The following is a 26,620-nucleotide window of genomic DNA, read 5'->3' as shown; positions in this document are numbered from 1 at the left end:
GAAACAACCTAAGTGTCCATCATCGGATGAATGGATAAAGAAGATGTGGCACATATATACAATGGAATATTACTCAGCCATAAAAAGAAATGAAACTGAGCTATTTGTAATGAGGTGGATAGACCTAGAGTCTGTCATACAGAGTGAAGTAAGCCAGAAAGAGATAGACAAATACCGTATGCTAACACATATATATGGAATTTAAGGGGAAAAAATTTCATGAAGAACCTAGGGGTAAAACAGAAATAAAGACACAGACCTACTTGAGAATGGATTTGAGGTATGGGGAGGGGGAAGGGTAAGCTGTGACAAAGCGAGAGAGAGGCAAGGACATATATACAGTACCAAATGTAAGGTAGATAGCTAGTGGGAAGCAGCCGCGTAGCACAGGGAGATCAGATTGGTGCTATGTGACCGCCTGGAGGGGTGGGATAGGGAGGGTGGGAGGGAAGGAGATGCAAGAGGGAAGGGATATGGGAACAGATGTATATGTATAACTGATTCACTTTGTTATAAAACAGAAACTAACCATTGTGAAGCAATTATACTCCAATAAAGTAAAAAAATAAAAATAAAAAATACAATAACTGAAGTAAGTTCACTAGGTTACTAAAATAGAATGAAAAAAACAAAATTGTCAGTGGCCTTGAAGATACATTAATAGTAATTATCAAATCTGAACAACACAGAGAAAAAAAATCACAAAATAATTGGAGAGAACCTCTGAAATCTGAAGGATAATAAAAAGGTGTAATGTGTGTGTATTTTGTTTTTTGTTTTTTGGGTTTTTTTGATGTACGCAGGCCTCTCACTGTTGTGGCCTCTGCCGTTGCGGAGCACAGGCTCTGGACACACAGGCTCAGCGGCCATGGCTCACAGGCCCAGCCACTCCGCAGCATGTGGGATCTTCCCGGACCAGGGCACAAACCCATGTCCCCTGCATCGACAGGCAGACTCTCAACCACTGCGCCACCAGGGAAGCCCCAATGTGTGTGTATTTATAGTCCCAGAAGGAGGGGTGAGGGGAATGAGGCAGAAAAGAATTTGAAAACATAAAGACCAAAAATTTGCCCTATTTGGGGAAAGATGTAACTTTACAGATTCAAGAAGCTCAGTATAAAACGAACTTATCTACAAAACAGAAACAGACAGAGAGAGGACAGACTTGTGGTTACCAAAGGTTGGGGGAAGGGATGGATTGGGAGTTTGGGATTAGCAGATACAAACTCATACATAGAATGGATAAACAACAAGGTCTTAACTGTATAGCACAGGGAAGTATATTCAATATCCTATGATAAACCATAATGGAAAAGAATATGAAAAAGAATATATATATATATATAATATATATATGACTGAATCACTTTGCTGTACAGCAGAAATGAACACAACATTGTAAATCAACTATAGTTCAATAAAATAAATTTTAAAGAAAGCTCAGTGTACTCCAAATAGGCAAAACAGACCTATATACAACTGTAGTCAAACTGATGAAAATCAAGGATAAAACTCAAAGCATGGAAGCAGCTAAAGAAAAATGATATTGTAGAGGGAAACAATGACTCAAATGACAGCTGATATTTGAAAAAAAAAATGCTTCACCAGAAAAAAATCTAGGGCAGATAAAAGAGGAGCAATGTCTTTAAAGTCTTGCAAGAAAAAAAAAATCAAACCAATCCTATTTTCAAAGGAAATGTTCTTTCAAAATAAAGGCAAAGTAAAGATATCTTCAAATAAAGGCAAACAGAGAATTCACTGCCAGCAGAACTGCACCATAATAAATGCTCGGGGAGTTTTTCAGTATGATCAGAAATGACACTGGAAACATGGATCTCCAGGAAGTAAGGGAGAAAGATAGAAATGGCAAATATGTAAACATAATATACTGTATTTCTTCTTCACTTACTAATATACATATGACTGGTGATGCAAAATATATAACGTATGTTGATGCAACACATATACATTATTTGCTTTACATGAAATGACATTATTAACTGTGAAAAATTATGAAGAACATTGTAATCACTAAAATAACTGTTAGTTAAATGATGCAGCAGTACAGCCAAAAAGCCAACAGATAATTAAAATGGAATGCATAAAGATACTTAATTAGGACTTCCCTTGTGGCACAGTGGTTAAGAATCCACGTGCCAATGCAGGGGACATGGGTTCAAGCCCTGGTCTGGTAAGATCCCACATGCTGCGGAGCAACTAAGCCCGTGTGCCACAACTACTGAGCCTGCGTGCCACAACTACTGAAGCCCACACGCCTAGAGCCTATGCTCTGCAACAAGAGAAGCCACCGCAGTGAGAAGCCCGTGCACCACAACAAAGAGTAGCCCCCACTCTCCACAACTAGAGAAAGCCCGCATGCAGCAATGAAGAACCAATGCAGCCAAAAACAAATAAATATATTTATTTTTTTTAAAGATACTTAATTAGTCCCAAAGAGAAGGAAGGGGAAGACAGAGGAACAAAAAACAAGAGGGTAAAATGTAAATAGTAAAACAGTAGCCCTAAATATAACCACATAAATAATTACATTAAATCTTAACTATACAAAGGCAAGGATTGAATGGATTAAAAAGTAACTATATGCTCTCTTCGAGAAATGTACCTTAAACATCAAGAGCCAGATGGGTTGAAAGTACACAGATGGAAGAGTCCATGTGACTTTTCCCATAAGCATGAGAAGGCTGGAGCAGTTATATTAATATTAGATAAAGTAGATTTCTTTACAAAGACTCCTACAGAGCTAAAACAGGGAATTGTTTTCAGTGATAAAAAGGTCAATACATCAGTAACATAAAAAAAACTTTAAAACAATTATGTGGACCATTTTTAAAGTTTTTATTGAATTTATTACAATATTGCTTCTGTTTTATGTTTTGGTTATTTTGGCCACGAGGCATGTGGGATTTTAGCTCCCTGACCAGGGAATGAACCTGCATCCCCTGCATTGGAAGGTGAACTCTTTACCACTGGACCACCAGGGAAGTCCCAATGACATAATTTTTAAATGTTTATGGGACAAATCACAAAGTTTTAAAACACCTGAAGCAAAACTTATAAAACTAAAGGGAAAAAAATAGGAAAACCCACCAGAGGTAAAGATTTTTAGCCTCTCTCCCAGAAACTGTTAGTACAACTACACAAAATCAGTGAAGACAGATATTAACAATATCAGCCACCTTGATCTAATTGATATTTACAGAACCCTTCACCCAAGAACAGCAGAATACTGTTGACTGTTAACTGAGAGTTTAAGAGAATAATTTGGTGACAGAAAAGGAATCTATATTAATCTGGGCATGAATTAACTTAGTCACTTCATATAAGAAGACCCAAATCATATTCTTTTGACAAATATGTAATAACTTGCAGTTTAATAACATTTCTTTTAAATCATTTTGACAGTTTATCTTGACGGAAGTGTGTGAATAACAACTGAATGATTTTGGGGACTTTGCTGGTGGTCCAATGGTTAGGATTCTGTGCTCCCATTGCAGAGGACACAGGTTTGATTCCTGGTCGGGGAACTAAGATCCTGCATGCTGTGTGGCACCCCCCCCCAAAAAAAAACCGCTGATTTTTTTAGTAATAAATCTAAAAAGTTTCACAAGGGGTGGGGTGGATAAAAAGGAACCAGAACAAGAATAAAAAAAAGGGGGATCCAACTTCAGACAATTATGCAATTATATTGTAAAAAGCTAATAATGTTCTCTCTTCAAGAAGAGGAAAGAAAGCTTAGATGTAGAAAATGATTAGTACATAGAATTATGTCCTTTGGGTGGGTCTATGTACATAGAATTATGTCCTTTGAGTGGGTCTATGTTTGGGTACAATTAATCTTATGTACCAGTAGAAAGAGAGAAAACAAGACCAAGGCTAAAGGTATTACTGGTTTAAAAAAAAAAAGCAGCCGTCACTCAGATCAGTCAGGAGAGGGGGAGGGTTGATCATTTTTGTTTGGATAATCATATATTGTCTCTGTTGAGACATGATTGCAGAATGGTCTTATTTTTGCCTTGATGTATCATGGTAACAAAGTGGCCTTGTCTGACCTTGATTTTCTGTGAAACTGTTTATGTCAAAAAGACTCAGCCCGTCCAGCCACTCCTCCTCAGGCCAGATGCTCTATATCCTAAGAATGTCTCCAACAACTAGACACAAAGTGTGCCCACCCCTTTGGGAGTCCACCTAGGCAAATAGTGTTAGGGCAAGAATTTTGTTTTTTAAGTGCATACATAATATCTTAAATTTTGCCTCTTGGCCGACAAAGCCTAAAATGTTTACTATCTGATCCTTTTCAGAAAAAGTTTTCCAATATTGGTCTCAGGAAGAAAACACTTTATCTTTTTTTTTAAAATAAATTTACTTATTTATTTATTTATTTTTGGCTGCATTGGTTCTTTGCTGCTCGCGTGGGCTTTCTCTAGTTTTGTTGAGCAGGGGCTACTCTTCATTGCGGTGCACAGGCTTCTCATTGCGGTGGCTTCTCTTGTTTGCGGAGCATGGGCTCTAGGCGTGTAGGCTTCAGTAGTTGTGGCACAAGGGCTCAGTAGCTGTGGCTCATGGGCTCTAGACCGCAGGCTCAATAGTTGTGGTGCATGGGCTTAGTTGCTCTGCAGCATGTGGGATCTTCCCGGACCAGGGCTCAAACCCATGTTCCTTGCATTGGCAGGTGGATTCTTAACCACTGCACCACCAGGGAAGTCCCTATCATATCATTTCAATTGACACAGAAAAGGCATTTGACAAAATAAAACATCCAGCAATGATAAAATATCTCAGCAAACTAGGGAAAGAAGAGAACTTCCTCAACTTGATAAAAGGCACATAGAAAAAACCAGCAGGTGACATCATACTTAATAAAGACTGAATGCTGGGGCTTCCCTGGTGGCACAGTGGTTGAGAGTCCACCTGCCGATGCAGGGGACACGGGTTTGTGCCCCAGTCCAGGAGGATCCCACATACTGCGGAGTGGCTGGGCCCATGAGCCATGGCTGCTGAGCCTGCGCGTCCAGAGCCTGTGCTCCGCAACGGGAGAGGCCACAACAGTGAGAGGCCTACGTACTGCAAAAAAAAAAAGAAGAATGTAAAAAAAAAAAAAAAAAAAGACTGAATGCTTTCCCCATGTGACTGGGAACAAAGCAAGGATGTCCACTCTCACCACTTCTATTCAAAATTGTACTAGAAGTATTAGCCAGTGCACCAAAGCAAGAAAAAAAAAAGGTATACAGATGGGAAAGGAAGAAATAATTTTCTACCCAAGAAAATTCTAAGGAATCTACAAAAACCTAGAATTTTAAGTAGTTTATCAAGGTCATTTGATATGAAGGCAGTACACACACAAAAATCATTTTTCAATATCCTACCAATGTACAATTTTTAATAACCCTAGTAATGTATAATATTTCTATGCCCTAGCAATGTAGAAAATTTAAAAACAATGCCATTTACAAGTGTGGAGACCTATATCGAGGGCACAGGACAAAAATCTCCGGAATTAACTGAGCCCCCATAGCAACCGTTGCCATGGGCTCTCCTGACCTAAACCGGACAGCCCCCAACTCCATATTAGGTACAATATTCACCATGTAGCATCCTGACCAATCACCTAGTGCCATCCTGCCAGCAGGAGTTTTCTTTGTCTTGAGGCTATAAAAGTTGGCTACCAGCCCACAAAGGGGGCTGGCTCTCCCTGGTCTATCAGGATGTGGGCCCGCTGTATTTGCAGCGCCCCTCACTAACTCTGCTGTTTGTTCTCAATAAACTCACTCTCATCTAAAACACTTTGTGTCTGGAAATTCTTCTTCCAACCCACACATGGACCACAGTATGTTGGTGGCCCACACGGGAATGCTCAGGGGCGCCCCCCCCCACACTCCCGTTTCTTTTTTCGAACCCTCTGTGAACAGGCAAGAGGCACCCTCTGGGCCTCCCTGGTGGCGCAGTGGTTGAGAGTCCGCCTGCCGATGCAGGGGATACGGGTTCGTGCCCCGGTCTGGGAGGATCCCATATGCCGCGGAGCGGCTGGGCCCGTGAGCCATGGCCGCTGGGCCTGCGCATCCGGAGCCTGTGCTCCGCAACGGGGGAGGCCACAACAGTGAGAGGCCCGCATACCGCAAAAAAAAAAAAAAAAAAAAAAAAAAAAAAAAGAGGCACCCTCTGCTGTGTTCTGAAGGCCTCACAACCCATTACGCCCCAGTAGCTGCCACCCAAGCGGGTGAGGCCTCTCCTTTCCTCTTTCTCTCTTGGGCTCAGGACCAGGCCAATTAATATCGTACGGGCACAGGTCAGGCACTTAAAAGCCATTAGGGCGCCTGCCGCTTGAAGACTCCCGTGAAAGGAAAAGGGGGTCACAGAACAGCCCAGGCTGTTAGAGCATCTGCCCCCAGCAAGACAACTTCCGTGCACCGTGAGGCATGTATTGGTTCAAGCAGAACCCTGAGCCCCCTCCCCTTGGCCACTGCCTTCCCGGCAGGACTACAAGGCCGATTCCTCAGCCTGTCTTCTCTGTTACTTTCACCTTTTTCTCGGGCCAGATTGATTTACAGGAGCCCCGGTGTTGCCTCTGAGCCGTCCCAGGAGTGCTTTTCACATTTCAGGGAATCGCCAAACAGGGAGTCACACGGTGGGTCCTGGGAATCTCTCTCTCTTTTCTTTCTTTCTCTGCCCGAGCCACGCGATGCCTTCCTCACATGGTTTGTGCCTCAGTCTCACACTCAGGGGTCACCTCTCATGGTCAGATGCGACTGTTTGGATGGTCGGCCCATTTTGTGCCTTAGTCGCATGGAGAGATCACTGTGACAAAGGGGACGCCTTTCTGTCAGCCGCTGACTCTCAGTACCCCCCTTTCTATGCCACACAGGCTAAGAACGGGTTCTGGTATGTCTCAGGAGCCTCCCTCAGACTCACCCCTCAGCTGTATCCTCAGGAACTGGAAAACATTTGACTGTGAAAATCTCAAAAAGAAGAGGCTCATTTTCTTTTGTAACACAGCGTGGCCCCAGTATAAACTGGGGGACCGAGGACAATGGCCTGTTAATGACACACAAAATTATAACAAGATCCTCCAACTTGATCTCTTTTGCTGGAAGCAAGGAAAGAACTCAGAGGTCCCTTATGTCCAGACCTTTATGGCCCTTAGTCAGAATGCAGCTCTGAGGGACTCATGCCGCACGTGTCTTTCAGTTGCCAATTCTCCCCCTGCCCCCTCTGTCTCCCTCTCCATCAGATCTCCTAGGCAACCCTCTACACGACCTTTCCTGTCCCCACCCAATCAAGCCCCTTCACTTCAGCCCCCGCCCCTGCCTCAACCCACAGCTCCCCATCAGCCACCCCCTTTATCAGGGTGAAAGCCCCCTCTCCCCGCCCCACACAAGATCAAGGACTGCCCAACGCCAGGAAACAGATTCTAATATGCTTCCCTTAAGGGAAGTAGCAAATGGAGACATGGGCACTATTAGAGTCCATGTTCCCTCTCCCATGTCTGACATTTCCCGAATTCAAAACAAGTTAGGTTCCCTCAGTCAGGATCCCACCACCTTTATTAAGGAATTTCAGGCCCTCACCAAAGCTTTTGACCTGACCTGGCAAGACATTCACGTAGTCCTGACCCCTTGTTGCACTCATGAAGAGAAAAACAGGATATGGGCATCAGCCCAAGCTTGGGCAGACGAGGCACGTGCTCGAAAATCCCCATGAAAATCGAATGGGAGCAGATGGGGTCCTGAGACCTGATCCCAGATGGGGATACCAGGCAAATGATAAAGGGCCAGCAGGGGGACGAACCAGGAGAGACTACATGATCACCTGCCCGCTAGAGGACATGAGGAAAGCAGTCATTAAACCTGTCCATTACATTAAGCTTAGGGAAGACACTCAGGATCCTTCCAAGAACCCAGCCCTTTTTCAGGCCCAGCTAGCAGAAGCCATGAGAAAATATACCAACTTAGATCTGGATACTGATAAAGGAAGGGCAATACCTGCAGGCCACGTCGTGAGCCAGTCAACCCCAGACCTTCGGCAAAAGCTCCAGAAACTAGACCAGGGGCCCCAAAACCCACTTCCTGTGCTACTTGATATGGCTTTTAAGGGTTTTTAACAACAGGGAGGAAGCCTCCGGGAACAGGAGGGAACAGAGAGAGAAAGAGAAATTAAGAAAACATGCTCAGTACGTGGCTCTTATTCTCCCCCAGTCCCACTCGTGGCAGGGTAAAACGGGAGCTCTTCCTCCCGGTCAAAAGCCACTGATGACCTGCTACCAATGCGGTCAGCCAGGGCACACCATCAGAAACTGTCACACCCCACCGCTTTATTCCCCTTGTCCTATTTGCCAGCAGATGGGCCACTGGAGAAGGAGCTGTCCCTCCCGCCCTGAAGTCAGTGGGCCAGCACCCAAGGCTCCCAGTAACAAGGGTATGATGGGGCTCAGTGCCCCAGGCAAAGTTCAGACCCAACTGCCATTATTGGTGATCACTGATTACCAAGAACAGGAGCCAGGCAGTCTCCTGGGTCTCGACATCCTAGAGGCAGACGATCGACGGTGCCCGGGGCTTAACATACAGGCCCCTGTGGTTCCCGTAAGACTGGAGGAGCCCCAGGTAACTCTGGATGTGGCAGGGGCTGCCATAACCTTTCTGACTGACACTGGGGCCACTTATTCAGCCCTAACTTCCTTCTCTGGTCCTACCCTCTGTTCCTCGATCCTTCTAACAGGAATAGATGGACAACACCTTAGCCTTGGCCGATTTACACCTCCACTGCCATGTTCCCTTGAAAATACCCTACTCTCACACTCTTTGTTGGTTCTTCCGGCCTGCCCTGTTCCTCTGCTAGGCAGAGACCTCCTGACAAGACTCAGAGCCACCCTATCTCTCACCGCAACCACTATGGCTTTAAACATTGAATCCATTCCGGACAATATTCCACCCCGTATTTACCAACAGGTACCTCCAATAATATGGGACACTTCTACTGCTGGCAGATCTCCTACCGCCCCCCACCCCGGTAGTTATTAAAAGACCTGAACTCGGGCTTCCCCAGTGGCGCAGTGGTTGAGAGTCCGCCTGCCAATGCAGGGTACACGGGTTCGTGCCCCAGTCCGGGAAGATCCCACATGCCGCGGAGCGGCTGGGCCCGTGAGTCATGGCCACTGAGCCTGCGCGTCCGGAGCCTGTGCTCCACAACGGGAGAGGCCACAACAGTGAGAGGCCCGTGTACTGCAAAAAAAAATAATAATAATAAAAATAAAAAAATAAAAAATAAAAGACCTGAACTCCTTTCCCAGGGTCCCACAATACCCTCCTTAAAGAGGAAGCTTTAAAGGGGCCACAGCCCCTAATTTCTAAGTTTCTCAAAAATGGCCTTTTAATTCCCTGCAACTCCCCATGCAATACTCCGATTCTCACAGTAAAAAATATCTGATGGCACATACCGTTTGGTCCAAGATCTACGGGCAATCAACCGGGCTGTGGTCCCCAACCACCCTATAGTCCCAAACCTTTACATCCTCTTGAGTCACGTTCCACCGGGGACCCAATGGTGTTCAGTCCTGGATCTAAAAGACGCCTTATTCTGCATCCCAATCCATTCTGACTCCCCATTCTTATTTGCCTTCTAATGGAGTGAGCCAGACACTAAACATACTCAACAACTCACATGGACAGCGTTACCCCAGGGGTTCAGAGACAGCCGCCACCTATTTGGCCAAGCATTAGCAAAAGACCTCTTACCTCTACGATGGGAAGGTGAAGGCTGCCTGCTCCAATATGTAGAATCTCTTGATCTGTAGCCCCGACAGACAAACCTCAGACAACAACACTGTTTTAGTCCTTAAACATTTAGCAGAAAGGGGATACCAAGTATCCCCAACCAAAGCTCAGATGACTTCCCAGCAGGTTACCTTCCTAGGGTTAATATTAACCCCGGGAGGAGAAGTATTTCTCCACGCTGAAGGCCTCTAATCCTAGATATGGCCCTGCCAGCCACTAAACAACAGCTCAGAACCTTCCTGGGTATGGCTGGCTTTGGCCGGATCTGGATCCCCACCTACAGCCTGTTGGCAAAGCCACTCTATGAGGCCCTAAAAGGACCAGAAAATCTCCCTCTTGAGTGGACCACTGAGATGGAGACAGCCTTTAGACAGATGAAGGAGGCTCTTTTTATGGTCCCAGCCTTAGGCCTACCAGACTTAACCAAGCCGTTTTCTGTTTTCACTCACAAGAGGAGAGGAGTAGCCCTTGGAGCACTAACTCAATTTCTGGGGCCATCCCAGCGCCCTGTGGCATATTTATCTAAAACATTAGATGTGACATCCCAGGGGTGGCCTCCCTGTCTTTAGGGCACTGGCCGCCACAGCATTACTAACAGAAGAGGCTTCCCAACTCACTACGGGACAACCCCTTACAGTTTGTACTCCACATCAGGTCCTACCTAGGTGTTCTCAACTCCAAAGCTTACCACTGGGTTTCAGACAACAGAATTCAAAAATACCAAGCTTTATTTCTGGAAAGATCTGAGACATCAATTAAACCTTGTAATATATTAAATCCTGCTACCTTTCTGCCTAACCCAAATCCTGACACCCTCCTATTATACTCTTGTCTAGAAACACTAGACCAGAATGACAGCACTGGGGCAGATCTCTGGGATGCACCTTTGCCCAACCCAGATGCAGAATGGTTCACAGACGGCAGTAGTTTCATGAAGGAGGGGACACAGGGTCTCAGGCTATGCCACTGTCTGTCAAGAAAATGTCATAGCGTCGGGCCCACTCTATGGGGCCACCACTTCTGACCAAAGAGTGAAACTCGTTGCCTTAATTAGAGCCTTAAAACTAGGAGAGGGGGCTTCCCTGGTGGCGCAGTGTTTGAGAGTCCGCCTGCCGATGCAGGGGACATGGGTTCATGCCCCGGTCCGGGAAGATCCCACGTGCCGCAGAGCGGCTGGGCCAGTGAGCCATAGCCGCTGAGCCTGCGCGTCCGGAGCCTGTGCTCCCAACGGGAGAGACCACAATGGTGAGAGGCCAAGGTACCGCAAAAAAAAAAAAAAAAAAAAAAAAACACTAGGAGAGGGGCTCTGAATAGATATTTACACAGACTCAGCTTATGCCTTCCATGTAGTCCGTGCTCATGCCTCCATCGGGAAAGGGGACTGTTAATAACACCCCAATTAAACATGGGCCAGACATTCTAGACTTGCTAGAGGCAATAAAACTCCCTAAGGAAGTGACCATCATCCATTGAATGGCACACCAAAGGGACTCCTCGGAGATAACCAAGGGTAACAAGAAAGCAGACAGGGAAGCAAAGAAAGCCACTCAAAGAACATTACAAGCTCCCTTGATCCCAAATTTAAAGCCTCCCTATCCCAGTATTTTGATCTAGAGCTAAAGGAAGGGAAGAGTCAGGGATTCACCTTAACTCCTGAAGGATGGTTACAAGGCCCAGAAAATAAGCTCCTTCTACCAGAAGCATCTCAATGGAGGGTCTTAAACCATTCTCCACCAGGCCACCCACCTAGGGGCCAAATCTCTCTTTAAATTAGCCGAGACTGTCTTCTCTGGAAAAGGAATTCTCTCGGCACTTCAGTCCATATCACAGGCTCACCCGGTATGTCACCAGGTTAACTAAGAGGGAGCCATAAGACCCCCCAGTGCTGCTCAAGCCAGTCCAAAGGTGGGGGAACCAACCAGGGGAAGACTGGCAGGTAGATTTCACTCACATGCACACCTGCAAGGGTTACAAATGTCTCTTGGTTATGGCAGACACTTTCACAGGGTGGAGAGAGGCATTCCTGACTAAGAAAGAGCCTCAGAAGTCACCACGGCCTTAGTGGGACATATCATACCTAGATTCGGACTCCCAAGGTCTCTACAATCGAATAATGGGCCCACTTTTATTTCCAGCTTAACTCAGGGCGAAAGCAAAGCATTACAGATTAAATACTTTCTCCATTCAGCCTGGCAACCCCAAGCGTTCAGAAAAGTAGAGAGAGCTAATCAAACCCTCAAAAGGTATTTAACTAAACTGGCTATGGAGCCCCCTCAAACATGGGTTACACTTCTCCCCATCGCCCTCTTGAGAGCCTTAAATAACCCCAAAGTCTAAGACTCCTCTGAGCCCATATGAAATCCTATATGGGAGGCCCTTTTTAAACATGGATCTCCTGGTCAATCCAGAAACTCACTACCTGGCTCAACACCTCCCAGTGTTAGGATTAACTCTCAAAAATATATGGGGAGGCGGAGTCAAGATGGCAGTGTGGGAAGACGTGGAGTTAGCATCTCCCCACAACTAGGGCGTCTGCCAGCCGCTGGTGGGGAACTCTGATGCCCAAGGAGACAGGAGGAACCCCAGAGTGAACTGGTAGGACATAGGTGGGCCGAGGGGGGAGGAGAAGTGAAGGCCAGACAGGATTGGTGCCCCTGAGGCCGGGGAAATCAGGAGAGGCAGGTGGGAGGGACTCTCCAGGAAGACCAGGAGAGGAGAGGAGGGCAATCTCCTGGCCCACTCGGAATCTGCTGAGCTCCCAGGCCAATCCCTTGCCTTCCAAGGCCCCCTCCAGGTCGTGTGGGTCCTCAGGGGCATAGGAAGGAGGCCAAGGGGAGGACAAGAGAGGCAGGTGGGAGGAGCCCTCCAGGAGGAGCAGGAGAAGAGCGGAGGGTGATCGCCCAGCCCACTTGGGAATGGGGAGCCTGCTGAGCTCCCAGGCTGGTTCTCTGCCCTCCAAAGTGCCTACCCTCCCCCCCACCCCCAGCTGCACTGGTCCTGGGGGCATAGGAGGGAGGCCAGGGTGATCAGGAGAGGCAGGTGGAAAGGGCTCTCCCAGACCCCAGACTGGAGGAGCAGGAGAGGAGAGGAGGGTGTTTGCCCTGCCCACTCGGGCCCAGGAAGCCTGCTGGGCTCACAGGTGAGGTCACCCGCCCTCTGAGACCAGGGGTGGGGGGCACGCCTGGGCCCCTTCTGTTCCTTGAGCCTAAGCCCCACCCCCCACAACCCTCAGGGCCTTTCCCAGCCCTGTGGGTACTAAGCATTGGCCCCACCCACCACCAAACCTTGCCTTTGCTTAGGCCCCGCCCTCCACAGCCAAGGCCTCCTCCCCACTTTGTTTTTTCTTTTTTTTCTTTTCCCTCCTCCTTTTCTTTACTATTGTGGTACTGATGATATACCTTCTTATAGTTAATTCATGTATATTTTTATTTTTACATTCTTTCTAACATGTCTGTTAGTTTCCTAGTCTAATATTATTTTTTACTTTTTTTTTTTTTGCCACCCCACTCGGCTTGTGGGATCTTGGTTTGCGAGCCTGGGGTTAGGCGGAAGCTCCTGTGGTGGGAGCTCCGAGTCTGACCACTGGACTAACAAAGAACTTCAGACCCCAGGTAATATTCATTGGAGTGAGGTCTCACAGAGGTCCTCATCTCAGCACCAAGACCCAGCTCCTCTACCCAATAGCCTACAAACTCCAGTGTTGCAAGCCTCAGGCCAAACAACCAGTGAAACAGGAACACAATCCCACTCATTAAAAAAAAAAAAGAAAGAAAGAGAGAGAGATGGCAAAAAATATATGTCACAGATGAAGGAGCAAGGTAAAAACCTACAAGACCAAATAAATGAAGAGGAAACAGGCAATCTACCTGAAAAAGAATTCAGAGTAATGATAGTAAAGATGATCCAGAATCTCAGAAATAGAATGGAAGCACGGATTGAGAAAATACAAAAAATGTTTAACAAAGACCTAGAAGAACTAAAGAACAAACAGAGATGAACAACCCAATAAGTGAAATGAAAAATAAACTAGAAGGAATCAATAACAGAGTAACTGAGGCAGAAGAATGAATAAGTGAGCTGGAAGACAAAATGGTGGAAATAACTGCCAAGAAGCAGAATAAAGAAAAAAGAAAAGTATTGAAGACAACCTCAGAGACCTCTGGGACAGCACTAAGTGCACCAACCTTCAAATTATAGGGGTCCCAGAAGAAGAGAAGAAAAAGAAAGGGTCTGAGAAAACATGTGAAGAGACATAGTGGAAAACTTCCCTAACATGGGAGAGGAAATAGTCACCCAAGTCCAGGAAGCACAGAGAGTCCCATACAGGATAAACCCTAGGAAAAACACACCAAGACACATACTAATCAAACTAACAAAAATTAAATGCAAAGAAAAAATATTCAAAGCAGCAAGGGAAAAACAAAAAATAACCTTATGGGGATTCCTTTGTATGTTATCAGCTGATTTTTCAGCAGAAACTCTGCAGGCCAGAAGGGAGTGGCTGGATATACTTAAAGTGATGAAAGAGAAACACCTACAACCAAGATTACTCTACCCAGCAAGGATCTCATTCAGATTCCATGGAGAAGTCAAAAGCTTTACAGACAAGCAAAAGCTAAGAGAATTCAGCACCACCAAACCAGCTTTACAACAAATGCTAAAGAAACCTCTCTAAGTGGGAAACACAAGAGAAGAAAAAGACCCACAAAAACAAACCCAAAACAATTAAGAAAATGGTAATAGGAACATATATATCAATAATAACCTTGAACGTAAATGGATTAAATGCCCCAACCAAAAGACACAGACTGGTTGAATGGATACAAAAACAAGACCCATATATATGCTGTCTATAAGAGACCCACTTCAGACCTAGGGACACATACAAACTGAAAGTGAAGGGATGGAAAAAAAAATATTCCATGCAAACGGAAATCAAAAGAAAGCTGGAGGGCTTCCCTGGTGGCACAGTGGTTGACAGTCCTCCTGCTGATGCAGGGGACGCGGGTTCATGCCCCGGTCCGGGAGGATCCCTCATGCCACGGAGTGACTGGGTCCATGAGCCATGGAAGATGACCCTGCGCATCCGGAGCCTGTGCTCCACAATGGGAGAGGCCACAACAGTGAGAGGCCTGTGTAACGCAAAAAAAAAAAAGAAAAAAAGAAAAAAAGCAGGAGTAGCAATACTTATATCACATAAAATGACTTTAAAATAAAGACTGTTACAAGAGATAGAGACACTACATAATGATCAAAGGATCAATCCAAGAAGAAGATATAAAAATTGGAAATGTTTATGCACCTAACATAGGAGCACCTGAATACATAAGGCAAATGCTAACAACCATGAAAGGAGAAATCAACAGTAACACAATAATAGTAGGGGACTTTAACACCCCCACTTACACCAATGGACAGATCATCCAAACAGAAAATAAATAAGGAAACAGAAGCCTTAAATGACACAATAGACCAGATAGATCTAATTGATATTTATAGAACATTCCACCCAAAAGTGGCAAAATACACTTTTTTCTCAAGTGAACACGGAATATTCTCCAGGATAGGTTACATCTTGGGTCACAAATCAAGTCTCAGAAAACTTAAGAAAATTGAAATTGTATCAAGCATCTTTTCTTACCACAGTATTATGAGATTGGAAATCAATTAAAGAAAATAAACTGTAGAAAACACAATACATGGAGGCTAAACAGTGCACTACTAAATAACCAAGAGTTCACTGAAGAAATCAAGGAAGAAAATTTAAAAATACATAGAAACAAATGACAACAAAAACACGACGACTCAAAACCCATGGGATGCAGCAAAAGCAGTTCTAAAAGGGAAGTTTATAGCAATTCAATCTCACCTCAAGAAACAAGAAAAGTTTGAAATAAACACTCTAACCCTACACTTAAAACAACTAGAAAAAGAAGAACAAAGAAAACTCAAAGTCAGTAGAAGGAAAGAAATCATGAAGATCAGAGCAGAAATAAATGAAATAGAAAAGAAGAAAACAATAACAAAGATCAATAAAACTAAAAGTTGGTTCTTTGAGAAGATAAACAAAATTGATAAACCTTTAGCCAGACTCATAAGAAAAAAAAAAGACTCAATCAATAAAATTAGAAGTGACAAAGGAGAAATTACAATTGACACCACAGAAATACAAAGGATCATAAGAGACTACTAGAAGCAACTATATGCCAATACAACGGACAACCTGGAAGAAATGGACAAATTCTTGGAAAGGTACAATTTTCCAAGACTGAACCAGGAAGAATTAGAAAATATAAACAGACCAATGAAATTGAAACTGTAATTAAAAATCCTCCAACGAACAGAAGTCCAGGACCAGATGGCTTCACAGGTGAATTCTATCAAACATTTAGAGAAGAGTTAACACCTATCTTTCTCAAACTCTTGCAAAAAAGTGTAGAGGGTTGAACACTCCCAAACTCATTCTATGAGGCCACCATCACCCTGATACAAAAACCAGACAAAAATATCACAAAGAAAGAAAATTACAGACCAATATCACTGATGAACATAGACACAAAAAATCCTCAACAAAATACTAGCAAACTGAACCCAACAACACGTTAAAAAGATCATACAGGGACTTCCCTGGTGGCACCGTGGTTAAGAATCTGTCTACCAATGCAGGGGACACGGGTTCAATCCCTGGTCCGGGAAGATCCCACATGCTGTGGAGCAACTAAGCCCGTGTGCCACAACTACTGAGCCCGTGCTCTAGAGCTCACGAGCCACAACTACGGAGCCCACGTGCTCCAACTACTGAAGCCTGCACACCTAGAGGCTGTGCTCTGCAACAAGAGAAGCCACCGCAATGAGAAGCCTGCGCACCACAAGGAAGAATAGTCTCGGCTCACTGCATCTAGAGAAGCCTGTGTGCAGCAACAAAGACCAACACAGCCAGAAATAAAATTAATTAATTAAAAAGAAATTTAGTAACCATTTCTCTGTTTAAAGTAATTCACCATGTTAATAAGAGACTTAAAAAAATGAACATATGGCCATTTCAATAGCTATACGAAAAGTATTTGACAAAACTGAACAACCATTCACGATTAACACTCTCAATAAACTACAAATAGAAAGGCAACGTCCTCAAACTGATAAATGATATCTATAAGAACGCTACAGCTAGCATCTTATTTAATACTGAAAGAATGAAGGCTTTTACGATGTCCAATCTCACTACTTCTATTCAATATTGGACTGAAGGTCCAAGTTAGTGCAAAAACTAATAGGTGTACAAATTGGAAAGAAAGAAAACTACTTACAGATGACATGATCATGTTTTAAAATACAGTGTGTTAATAGAAAAGTTGAAGTACAGTAAGGCCAACAGATCAGGAAAAAATTGCCATTGAAAAACTATAGACAATTAACATCTTGGTGTGTTTCTTGGGTCAAGGTGGTAGGTATGACAGTTGTGCTCTTGGAGGAGATGAACTGATAGTTTGGTAAAGTATATGTAAAGATTCATGATGCTTGTGTGTAACTGAGGAGGAGGTTTGTGTGCAAACTATTTCTGTTGAAAATAGGTTTTAAACCATATGGCCTGATTTGAGTGTATGTCATTAACACATCATTGACCAGGGGATTTTTGCAGAAACTAACGCCTGTGGCCGTAATACATCTCTGGTCCAAAAATGTGTGAATAGGGTGTCAGGTCATTTGCCAATTGAAACATCCAGCATTAGCCTGTAGGCAGGTCCTCTAATTTGACGAGTTACTGTGGTCCCTTGACCTCAAAGGCAAAGGGTTTGTTGGTGGTAGGCAAGCTGGCAAGGTCTTTGGATCATAGGGCCTGTATCACCAAAACGTGATGGCATGCAGTCCTCAGCACTTGTCATGTGTGGTTGAAACAATGGCTTCCTTGGAAGGTGTGAGTCTCTTGACTGCAAACCAATGAAAGCACCCAAACCCACAGTAACCAGACCAACAGTCAACAGTAGGGTGTGCAGCTGCACTTGAGAGGCTTTGTCGTATGATGCTGAGTTTCCTTGGCACATGTAACGATCAAGGAAGGTTTGTCTGGCTTCATCATTATCTGATACAGTGTTGTTTATGGGTGTAATTGTGTTCACCCCCTTCCCAACAAATTCATATGTTGAAGTCCTAACATCCAGTACCTCAGAATCTGACCCTCTTTGGAAAGAAGGTCCTTAAAGAGGTGATTATGTTAAATGAGGTCTTTGGTGGGGGGGGCGTCTGAATACAATATGACTGGTATCCTTATAAGGGGAGGAAATTTAGACACACAGAGACACCAGGTATGCATCACACAAGGAAAAGGCCATGTGAAGACAGAGCAAGAAGGGGCCATCTGCAAGGCAGAGGGAGACATCCCAGAAGAAGACAGGCCTGCTGATACCTTGACCTTGGACTTCCAGCACCCGGAACTGGGATAAGATAAATCTGTTGTTTAAGCCACCCGGTTTATGGTATTTTGTTAATGACAGCCACAGTAAATTAATACAGTGTTAAATTAATTATGTCCAAACACGAGTTCTTTTTTTCTGCGGCACGCGGGCCCCTCACTGCCGTGGCCTCCCCCGCCGCAGAGCACAGGCCCCGGACACGCAGGCTCAGCGGCCACGGCCCACGGGCCCAACCGCTCCGTGACATATGGGATCCCCCAGACTGGGGCACGAACCCGTGTCCCCTGCACCGGCAGGCGGACCCCCAACCACTGAGCCACCAGGGAAGCCACATGATTTTTTTAAAAAATATACTAAGTGGAGTTTTCCATCTCGCTTTTTTGGTAGTCCACTCTGTCTATGGGGATGGCCCTGGAATACCAATTTAATTTCCTGAAGAGGATCAGAGGGAGAACACAAATTATCAACCCCTTATAACCGAAACATTTAGCAAAGTTTTGGGGTGGTGGAATTTTAGGCTCAAATGGGTCCCAGGAGAGTATGCACCCTCAAGCCGGTTTCCAGCCATTATTGGGGGGGGCAAGATAAAACATTTATAAAGATGAGGGTGATATTATTAAAGGGCCTCATATATAATGAGTCTTTATATACATGGAGGTCAGACATGATCCATTTTTTGTTTTTTTGCCACACCACACAGCGTGTAGGATCTTAGTTCCCGGACCACAGATTTGAACCCATGACCCCTGCAGTGGAAGCGTAGAGTCTAAACTACTGGACTGCCAGGGAAGCCCCCATAACCCACTTTAAACAGGGCGCTGAGAAAGGTTTTTAATGTTGCTGTGAATCAGCCAAGGAGCTCTGAATTAAGATAAAGTAAGGTCTGGGACAAGTCAGAGACCCATTTATGAATCCATTTGCTGAACTGGAATTTGAAAAGGAGTTGTCTGAGATGACCTTTCTGTCTTTGAATTAAATGGGCTATCTGGGACCCATCAGGGACATGAGTTCCATTGAAAGCCTTTTCCAGAGCTAGCAATGTGTATTTTGGAAAGTGAAAGATGTGTCTTCATTACTATCAGTAAGTTTTATAATTCTGAAGGAATACCCTGGCAAGGCCTTGTATCATGGCTTTAGTGTATGTAGAGACATGTGTGATTCTAATTATGTCCTGGGCATCTGTAAGGCAAGAGATTCACAGAGTCCTTTACCCTAGTGCAAACAATTTTTAGGCAGTGGTCCAGCAGTTTGATAAATGTGAAGATGGTTCCATTTGTTGGCCAGGGCATCCAGCACTGAGAAGACTGCCTGAAGTTTGACCAAGGGAGTTGATGCTTGGGTCCCATCCTTCATCAGGGACTTCCTGGTTACGGGATGGAAAGCAGCAGCATTCCCCTGAGCCCCATCACATGGGTGGTGGCAGCACCCTCACGTAGTCCACCATCTCCCACTGCTGTTCACTCAGTTCATCCCAAGGCAGCCAAGGGATCTGGCAGGTGATGGAGGAGAGGGGAGGTCACCCCCTCCTATAGGTGGAATATGACAGAAGACTATGCTTTGTATCCTATGTAATACACTAACAGAACTTAAAGAAGACTAGACCTACGTAAATGGAGAGATGTCATTTTTCTTGGATAAGACAGATTGTTAAAATGTCAATTCTCCCTAGAATGATCTATAGCTGGGACACAGTCACCTTCAAAATCTCCTCAGGCTTTCCTGTAGATGTTGACAAGTGGATTCTAGAATTTACATGGAAAAATTGGGACTTCCCTGGTGGTCCAGTGGTTAAGACCCTGCCCTTCTACTGCAGGGGGCACCGGTTCCATCCCTGTTCAGGGAACTAAGATCTCACATGCCGTGAGGTGTGGCCCTGCAAAAAAAAGGCCGTTGATTGTTGATTCATAAACACACAAGCCCAAGCTATGTAGGGGGCAATGTTGGGTGGCCCATTTATAGAAAAGACCACATCATTTACTAAATAAATAGGGCTTCCATGGTGGCACAGTGGATAAGAATCCACCTGCCAATTCAGGGGACACGGGTTCAAGCCCTGGTCCAGGAAAATCCCACATGCCGCACAGCAACTGAGCCCATGCGCCACAACTACTGAGCCTGTGCTCTAGAGCCTGTGAGCCACAACTACCGAGCCCGCATGCCACAACTACTGAAGCCCATGCGCCTAGAGCCCGTGTGCCGCAACAAGAGAAGCCACCGCAATGAGAAGCCCGCGCACCGCAACAAAGGGTTGCCCGTTTGCCGCAACTAGAGAAAAGCCCCCATGCAGCCACGAATACCCAACGCAGCCAAAAATAAATAAAAATTTTTAAATAAATAAAATTTTATATGGAAAAATCATAGGATTTAGAACATCTAACAATTTTTTAATAGAAAATTAGAAGACACACTGCTTAATTTCAGGACTTACTCTAAAGCCATGGCAATCAAGATAGGTTGATATTAGGATGGAAATAGACATATAGCTCAATGAAACAGTAGACAATCCATAACTAGTATCACATATATACTGTCAGTTAATTTTTGACGAAAGTACCAAGATAATTCAATGGAGAAAGTTGTTTTTCAACAAATGCCACTGGAATAATTGAACAACCTTATGTCAAAATATATGAGCCTTGATCCTTTGTACCATATTCACAAATTTACTCAGAATGTATCATAGACCTACATGTAAAACAGGAGCTATAAAGCTTATAACATAGAAGAAAACCTTTATGAACATGGGTTAGTCAGATTTCTTATATTGGACACAGAAAGGATGAAATCAAAAGACACTCAATAAGCTTGATAAATTCTATTTCATGAAAGATACTGTTTCAAAGTTGAAAAGTTAAGATGCATGAGAGAAGATATTTATAATACATAAATCTGATGAAGGACTTGTGCCCAGAATATACAGGGAACTCTTGCAGTTCAAGGAAGACAAATAATCCAATTTTTTTAATGGAAAAAATATTTGAACATTTTCAAAAGACGCAGGAATGGCCAATAAGCACATGAATGGGCTCAACATCATTTGTCAACAAGGAAATGCAAATTAAAACCACAGGAGTACACTACTACACACCTATTAGAATGGATCAAATTGGAAGGGAGGGAGGGAAGGAGGGAGGGAGGGAGGACAGTTTATTATCAAGTTGACTAAAAAGTACCCTAAACCCCAGCAGTCTCACTCCTAGGTAGTTACCCAAAAGAAATGAAAACACACATCCAAAAATCTGTATGCAATGTTTATATCAGCTTTATTCATAAGTGCCAACTGAAAGCTCCATCAGCTGGTTAATAAACAAACTGAGATAAATCCATACCATACTATGGAATAGAATTTTAAGAGGAATGAATATTAATAAAACATTGATGAATATCATTTATGTTAAATGTAGTAAGTCATACATGAAAGTATAATTCAATTATGAGGTTTCAGTTGCATGATTCACTTCATGTGATATTATAAAGATATGAATCATCTGGAAACCTCATATGTTTGTATTTTAAGTGGTACAACTTTGGAGGGAAAAGGTCTGGCCGTTTTTGTTTTTTTTTCTTTTCGGTACGTGGGCCTCTCACTGTTGTGGTCTCTCCCGTTGTGGAGCACAGGCTCCAGACGTGCAGGCTCAGCGGCCATGGCTCACGGGCCCAGCCGCTCCGCGGTATGTGGGATCCTCCCGGACCAGTGCACGAACCCGTGTCCCCTGTATCGGCAGGTGGACTCTCAACCACTGTGCCACCAGGGAAGCCCCGGCCGTTTTTAAAATACCTTAATATACTATCTCTCCCGTGGCCCAGTGATTACCCTCCTGGGTGTTGACCTAGGACAAATGAAAAGATAAATCCACAAAAATACTTATTCAGAAACATTCGGCAAACATAGTAGAGTTAAGGACCTCTGAAAGTTCACTCTACGTAAAAGTAATGAAAAAATTGGCAGATACAGAATTGACTTTTTTCCCAGAACTCTGGAAATTAACCAAAGGCTTGCAGCAGCCTAGGTGTCTTTAGTCAAGGAAAAAAACAGCGGAATCTCAGTAAGAAGAGGAAGGTCTGCGGTTTTAACTTAGCTTAGGTCCATCTCCCACTTCCCAGCTCAGCAGTAACATAGAGAACAGACTTGTGGTTGCCAAGGGGGACGTGGCTGAGGGAAGGAAAGATTGGGAGTTTGGGATTAGCAGATGCAAACGATTATATACAGAATGTATAAGCAACAAGGACCTACTGGATAGCAGAGGGAAGTATATTCAATATCCTATGATAAACCATAATGGAAAAGAATATGAAAAAGAATGTATACATATATATATATGTATAGCTGATTCACCTTGCTGTACAGCAGAAACTAATGCAACTTTGTAAATCAACTATACTTCAGTTTTAAAAAAAATGGAGAAAAAAACGTTGCTGGGTGAGAACTGCAGTGGATTCTGACGTGAGCCAGAAAATATTTGTTCTTAGCAATCATGAGGGTTTTTGTTTTTAGTGTAAGTGTTGGTAAGTCGACAGGCATGAATTTCTGGCAGAGGTCCTAGATAGCTGCATCAGATCAAAAGTCAGATTCCAACCAGGCTGAGACGTGCTTATGACTTATGTCACTTCCTCAATGGCCTCCTGGCTCTATTTTAGCGAGTGCTCTTAGCAATACCAACTCCATTTTTTTTTTTCCTGGCTGCATTGGGTCTTCGTTGCTGTAGGCAGGCTTTCTCTAGTTGAGGCGAGCGGGGGCTATTCTTTGTTGCGGTGCATGGGCTTCTCACTGCAGTGGCTTCTCTTGTTGTGGAGCATGAGCTCTAGGCTCACAGGCTTCAGTAGCTGTGGCTCACGGGCTCTAGAGCGCAGGCTCAGTAGTTGTGGTGCACAGGCTTAGTTGCTCTGTAGCATGTGAGATCTTCCTGGACCAGGGCACGAACCCATGTCCCCTGCATTGACAGGCGGACTCTCAACCACTGTGCCACCAGGGAAGCCCCAATGTGTGTGTATTTATAGTCCCAGAAGGAGAGGTGAGGGGAGTGAGGCAGAAAAGAATTTGAAAACATAAAGACCAAAAATTTGCCCCATTTGGTGAAAGACGTAACTTTACAGATTCAAGAAGCTCAGTGTAAAATGAACTTATCTACAAAACAGAAACAGACAGAGGACAGACTTGTGGTTACCAAAGGTTGGGGGAAGGGATGGATTGGGAGTTTGGGATTAGCAGATACAAACTCATACAGAGAATGGATAAACAACAAGGTCTTAACTGTATAGCACAGGGAAGTATATTCAATATCCTATGATAAACCATAATGGAAAAGAATATGAAAAAGAATATATATATATAATATATATATATATGACTGAATCACTTTGCTGTACAGCAGAAATGAACACAACATTGTAAATCAACTATAGTTCAATAAAATAAATTTTAAAGAAAGCTCAGTGTACTCCAAATAGGAAAAACATACCTATATACAACTGTAGTCAAACTGATGAAAATCAAGGATAAAAGTCAAAGCATGAAAGCAGCTAAAGAAAAATGATATTGCAGAGGGAAACAATGATTCAAATGACAGCTGATATTTGAAAAAAAAATGCTTCACCAGAAAAAAAATCTAGGGCAGATAAAAGAGGAGCAATGTCTTTAAAGTCTTGCAAGAAAAAAAAATCAAACCAATCCTATTTTCAAAAGAAACGTTCTTTCAAAATAAAGGCAAAGTAAAGATATCTTCAAATAAAGGCAAACAGAGAATTCACTGCCAGCAGAACTGCACCATAATAAATGCTCAGGGAGTTTTTCAGTATGATCAGAAATGTCACTGGAAACACGGATCTCCAGGAAGTAAGGGAGAAAGACAGAAATGGTAAATATGTAAACATAATATACTTCTTCTTCACTTACTAATATACATATGACTGATGATGCAAAATATATAATGTATGTTGATGCAATACATATACATTATTCACTTTACATGAAATGACACTATTAACTGTGAAAAATTATGAAGAACAATGTAATCACTAAAACAGCTGTTAGTTAAATGATGCAGCAGTACAGCCAAAAAGCCAACAGATAATTAAAATGGAATGCATAAAGATACTTAATTAGGACTTCCCTGGTGGCACAGTGGTTAAGAATCCGCCTGCCAATGCAGGGGACACGGGTTCGAGCCCTGGTCTGGGAAGATCCCACATGCTGTGGAGCAACTAAGTCCGTGTGCCACAACTACTGAGCCTGTGCTCTAGAGCCTGTGAGCCACAACTACTGAAGCCTGTGAGCCTAGAGCCTGTGCTCCACAACAAGAGAAGCCACTGCAATGAGAAGCTCATGCACCGCAACAAAGAGCAGCCCCCACTCGCCTCAACTAGAGAAAGCCCGCACGCAGCAATGAAGAACCAATGCAGCCAAAAACAAACAAACAAACAAATAAATAAATATATTTTTTTAAGAAAAGATACTTAATTAGTCCCAAAGAGAGAAGGAAGGGGAAGACAGAGGAACAAAAAACAAGAGGGTAAAATGTAAATCGTAAAACAGTAGCCCTAAGTATAACCACATAAATAAATACATTAAATCTTAACTATACAAAGGCAAGGATTGAATGGATTAAAAAGTAACTATATGCTCTCTTCGAGAAATGTATCTTAAACATCAAGAGCCAGATGGGTTGAAAGTACACAGATGGAAGAGTCCATATGACTTTTCCCATAAGCATGAGAAGGCTGGAGCAATTATATTAATATTAGATAAAGTAGATTTCTTTACAAAGACTCCTACAGAGCTAAAACAGGGAATTGTTTTCAGTGATAAAAAGGTCAATACATCAGTAAAAAAAAATCTTAACAAAAATTATGTGGACCATTTTTTAAGTCTTTATTGAATTTGTTACAATATTGCTTCTGTTCTATGTTTTGGTTTTTTTGGCCACGAGGTATGTGGGATTTTAGCTCCCGACCAGGGAATGAACCTGCACCCCCTGCATTGGAAGGTGAACTCTTTACCACTGGACCACCAGGGAAGTCCCAATAACATAATTTTTAAATGTTTATGGGACAAATCACAAAGTTTTAAAACACATGAAGCAAAACTTATAAAACTAAAGGGAAAAAAATAGGAAAACCCACCAGAGGTAAAGATTTTTAGCCTCTCTCCCAGAAACTGTTAGTACAACTACACAAAATCAGTGAAGACAGATATTAACAATATCAGCCACCTTGATCTAATTGATATTTACAGAACCCTTCACCCAAGAACAGCAGAATACTGTTGACTGTTAACTGAGAGTTTAAGAGAATAATTTGGTGACAGAAAAGGAATCTATATTAATCTGGGCATGAATTAACTTAGTCACTTCATATAAGAAGACCCAAATCATATTCTTTTGATAAATATGTAATAACTTGCAGTTTAATAACATTTCTTTCTTTTAAATCATTTTGACAGTTTATCTTGACTGAAGTGTGTGAATAGCAACTGAATGATTTTTGGGACTTCACTGGGGGTCCAACGGTTAGGATTCTGTGCTCCCACTTCAGGGGACACGGGTTCGATTCCTGGTCAGGGAACTAAGATCCTGCATACTGTGTGGCACCCCCCACCAAAAAAAATCTGATTTTTTTAATAATAAATCTCAAAAGTTTCACAAGGGGTGGGGTGGATAAAAAGGAACCGGAACAGGAAAAAAAAAAACACAACAGGGATCCAACTTCCAACAATTATGCAATTATACTGTAAAAAGTTAATAATGTTCTCTCTTCAAGAAGAGGGAAGAAAGTTTAGATGTAGAAAAAGATTTGAACATAGAATTATGTCCTTTGGGTGGGTCTATGTACATAGAATTATGTCCTTTGAGTGGGTCTATGTTTGGGTACAATTAATCTTATGTACCAGTAGAAAGAGAGAAAACAAGACCAAGGCTAAAGGTATTATTGGTTAAAAAAAAGCAGCAGTCACTCAGATCAGCCAGGAGAGGGGTAGGGTTGGTCATTTTTGTTTGGATGATCATGTATTGTCTCTGTTGAGACATCATTGCAGAATGGTCTTATTTTTGCCTTGATGTATCATGGTAACAAAGTGGCCTTGTCTGACGTTGATTTTCTGTGAAACTGTTTATGTCAAAAAGACTCAGCCTGTCCAGGCCCTCCTCCTCAGGCCAGATGCTCTATATCCTAAGAATGTCTCCAACAACTAGACACAAAGTGTGCCCACCCCTTTGGGAGTCCACCTAGGCAAATAGTGTTAGGGCAAGAATTTTGTTTTTTAAGTGCATACATAATATCTTAAATTTTGCCTCTTGGCCAACAAAGCCTAAAATGTTTACTATCTGATCCTTTTCAGAAAAAGTTTTCCAATATTGGTCTTAGGAAGAAAACACTTTATCTTTTTTTTTAAAAATAAATTTACTTATTTATTTCTTTATTTTTGGCTGC

The sequence above is a fragment of the Mesoplodon mirus genome (assembly GCF_964341445.2).
Source record: "Mesoplodon mirus genome assembly, chromosome: 19".
NCBI lineage: Eukaryota > Metazoa > Chordata > Mammalia > Artiodactyla > Ziphiidae > Mesoplodon > Mesoplodon mirus.
Note: the sequence above shows the minus strand (reverse complement) of the source record.